We start from the raw sequence: 4,492 nt of genomic DNA, 5'->3' as shown, positions 1-4,492 counted from the left end.
CATTGGTCTGTTGTGTCTGTCTTTAGGCCAGTACTATGCTGTTTTTACCACTAGAGGTAGGTATTATGATTTAAAGCCTGGAGATGAGGGTTCACTTTTCCTTTTTATGTTTCTGGCTATTCAGCACTCCTTACCCTTCCAAATAAATTTAATGATCATGTTTTCAATTTTTTCTTTAATATTGGTGGAATTTTTATTGGGATTGTATTAAATCTGTTTATCAATTTGAGTAGAATTGACATTTTAATGATATTTAATCTTCCAATCCATGAGCATGGAATGTTCTTCCAGTTATTTAGGGCTTTTTTGATTTGTTTTAACACTGAGTTGCAGTTTTCTGAATACGAGTGCTATATATCATTGGTTAAGTTTATTCCTGACTATTTGAGTTTTATCTGTCATATTTTATTTTCACTACTCTTGACACATTTAGTTACTTTTATTGATATAATCTTCATTTCTAGACTCTCTTCCAGCCCCTCTCTCCTGTCTTTTCTTTTCAGGCTCTAGCACATCCTCTGGTATTTCCTGAAATTCTGGTCTCTTGCTTAGAAATTCTCTCAGTTTCTGTTTATCTGTGAATATTATATTTTTGCCCTCATTTTTGGAAGACAGTCTTTCTGGGTTTATATTCTTGGCTGGAAGTTTTTCTCTTGTATTTTCTTAAATATATCAGACCACTGTTTTCTTGCCTCCATGGTTTCTGGTGAGAAATCAGCACTTAATCTTACTGGATATCCCTTATATGTTATGCAGTGCTTTTCTCTTGCTGTTCTCAAAATTCTCTCTTTGTCTTTGGCCTTTGACATTCTGATGAGTATGTGTCTTGGAGTTGGTCTATTTGGACTTTTTTGGATGGGAGTGCATTGTGCTTCTTGGACAGGGATATCTATGTACTTCAATAGGATAGGGAAATTTTCTACCATTATTTCTTCAAATATTCCTTCTACCCCTTTTCCTTTATCTTCTCCTTCTGGGACACCCATGACACATATGTTTGCACATCTTTTGCTGTCATTTAGTTCCCTGAGACCTTGTTCAATTTTTTCCATTCTTTTCTTCATCTGTTCTTTTTTATGTTCACTTTCAGAGGCCATTTCTTCAAGCTCACCAATCCCTTCTTCTGCCTCCTCAAATCTGCTATTATATGATTCCAATGTTTTTTTTATTTCATTTATTGCACCTTTCATTCCTATAAGATCTGCTATTATTCTATGTATGCTTTCAAATTCTTCTTTGTGCTCATCCAATGTCTTCTTAATATCCTTGATCTCTTTAGCCATCTCATTGAATTTACTAAGGAGATTTGTTTGAACATCTATAATTAGTTGTCTCAATTCCTTTATGTCATCTGGAGGCTTACCTTGTTCTTTAACTGGGCCATACCTTCCTGTTTCTTGGTGTGGATTGTAATTTTTTGTTGGTGTCTTCACATCTGGCTTACTAGAGTATTTTTCTGAGTGCAGTTTTTCTCTCTGATTTAGGTCTTCCTGCCCTTTCTCCCTTGCTGGTTGTGCAGCAGGAGCCAAGCATGTAGTTGGTGCTGTAAACTGTGGAGGCTCAAGCTGCCCACATTGCCCCAGGGACCAATGAAGCTTCTTCCAACTTTCTTCTTTGCCAGAGGTAGAGACAGAGTCACAGCTGTGTGGAATAATCCACGTGCAGGCCTAGACTGTAGTTGCCCAGAGATACTGATGAAGCTTCACATCCCTTTCTCCCCTGCCTGGGACGGGGATGGAGCTGCAGGTGTGGGCAGCAATCTATGCAGTGTGGGTCCAAGATGACCACAGTTGCCCTGGTAGACTTCTGATTTTCAATCTATGGCAGCCAAAGTTACCTGCAGTTACCTGTATAGATTGGTGCAGGGTTCCTCAGCCTCCTCCCTGCCAGAGGTGGGGCTGAGGCCTAGACTAGGGTTGCAGGCTGATCTGCGTGAAAGAAACTGGTTCCTGCTGACATTGAGAGTTTCATTCAGTCCAGCTTCCCTCAGGTTTGGGCAGAGTCAGAATTGTGCCTACCCACCTCTTTCTGACTTGGGCTGGTTCTCACCCCAGCTGTTTCCAGGTTTATCTCTTAGGCAGCCAAGTCTCCCACTCAGTAGCCAAAATCGGCAGCCAACTGTCTCTTCCTCCCCTGTTTCTGGGAAATGGATCTTCCAATCCCCATCGCAGAATAGCTCCTGGGGCAGCTCATGCCACCAGAGTAGGATGATCACTGGCCTCCACGGTTTCGCTGGTAATTCCCCAGAGAGGCTGGCGCAGGTCCCTGCAGCTTCCTCCCTGCTGGAGGTGGCACTGGGGCCTAGGCTAGACCTGTAATATGACCTGGATGGGAAGAAGCCAGTCCCCACCAGCACTGGGATCCTCAGTCCGCCCCACTTCCCCTCGTGCCAGGCGTGGAGCTAAGATGGCGGCTCCCAGCCTCTTTCTGACTTGGACAGGCTCAAACCTTAGCTGTTCTCAGGATCATACTGTAGCCAGATGAATTTACTCATCAGTAGCTGAAATTCGTGCCCAACTGTCTCTTCCTCCCCCATTTTGGGGAAGTGAAGCTTTTGATTCCAGCCACGGAACAGCTCCCAAAGCGGCCCGTGCCTCTGGTGGAGGATGGGCACTGGCCTCCGTGGCATGGAGCACCTTACTTGTGAGTCTTCTTTGCAGACAGGCAAGTCTCCTCCTTCCACTCCCCCAAGGAGGTTGCAGGATGTTCTTCAGTCTCTTGGAGCCCCCAAAAAGGTGCTTCAGCTAGTTCCAGAGAGCTCTGGGTGTTTGCTAACTGCACTGTAGTGGGAGCTGACTCTAGAGCTCCTTACTTCGCTACCATCTTGCTGGTTCTCTGTTCCTTTCTTTTTCAGTATAAGCATTTAGAGCTATACATTTCTATCTGAGCACTGTCTTCATTGCATCTCATTTGTTTTTGTATATCGTGTTCTCATTTTCATTTGCCTCAAGATATTTATTACTTATCTGTGTGGTTTCTTCTTTGAGCTAATGCTTGCTTAAAAGTGTATTATTTAATTTCCACATATCTGTGAATTTTCCAGTTCTTCCTCTTTTCATTGATTTCTAGCTTCTCTCCACTGTGTTTGGAAAAGATATTTTGTGTGATTTCAACCTTTAAAAAAATTTTAAGTCTTGTTTTGTGACCTAACATATGGCCTATCCTGGAGAATGATCTGTGTACACCAGAGAAAAATGTGTACTCTGCTATACTTAGATGAAAAGTTCTTTATATGTCTACTAGGTCCAATTGGCTTATAATATTGTTCAAGTCCTCTATTTCCTTATTGATCTTCTGTCTAGATGTTCTATCCACTATTGAAAATGGTGTATTAAAATCTCTTACTATTAATGTAGACTGCTTTTACCTCCAAATCTGTCAATGTTTGTTTCATATATTTTGGGGTTCTGTTGTTAGATGCATGTATGTTTATAATCATTATATCTCCTTGATGAATTGAACCTTGTATGAGGATATAGTCCACTTATTGTCCTTTCTAAAAGTTTTTGACTTAAAGTTTATTTTATCTGATATTGGTATAGCTACCCCAGCTCTCTTTTGATTATAATTTATATGGATTTTCCCCCCATCCTTTCACTTTCAACCTCCTTGTGTCTTTGAATTTAAGGTAAATCTCTTGTAAATAGAATACAGTTGGGTCATGCTTTTTCTTATCCATTCTGCCAATCTTTGCCTTTTGACTGGGGAGTTTAAACCATCTACATTTAAAGTAACTAATGATAATGCAGGACTTTCTTCTGCCATTTTGCTATTTGATTTTTTCTCCCTCATTTCTTCCATTACTGCCTTCTTTCATTTCTATTTGATCTTTTTTAGTGAACCATTTTTAGTCACTTCTCATTTCCTTCTGCGTATTCTTTTCAGAAATTTTCTTTGTGGTTTCCATAGGGCTTAAATTTAACCATCTAAATCTGTAACACACTCATTTGGTTTGATACCAACTTGATTTCTATAGTACATATAAACTGTTTCTATATTCCCCTGAGCTCTTGTAAAAAATTATATATTTATACATAATAAGTCCCAAACCATTGATTTATCAATACTTTTTATATATTTGCATTGAATATCCTGTAGGAAGTGAAAAGTGAAGTTATGAACCAAAAATACAATAGTAATTGCATTTATATTTATCCTCATAATTACCTTTACTAGAGATCTTTATTTCTTCATTCAGTTTATCCTATGGTCTAGTGTCCTTTCCTTCCCAAGTGAAGAATTCTGATAAGTATTTCTTATAGGGCTGGTCTAGTGGTGATTAATTCCCTCAGCTTTTGTTTATCTGCAAAGGTTTTAATTTCTCCCTCATTTTAAAAAGATGTTTTTGCTGATATAGGAGTGATGGTTGGCTTTTTTTTTTTTTTTTGCTTTCAGAACTTTAAATACATCATTCCAATGTCTTCTTGTTTCCATGATTTTCAACCAGAAATTGGCACTTAATCTTTTTTTTTGATTTAACAAATCAATTTTA

This window comes from Dasypus novemcinctus, chromosome 11, assembly GCF_030445035.2.
Source record: "Dasypus novemcinctus isolate mDasNov1 chromosome 11, mDasNov1.1.hap2, whole genome shotgun sequence".
NCBI classification, from domain to species: Eukaryota; Metazoa; Chordata; class Mammalia; order Cingulata; family Dasypodidae; genus Dasypus; species Dasypus novemcinctus.
Note: the sequence above shows the minus strand (reverse complement) of the source record.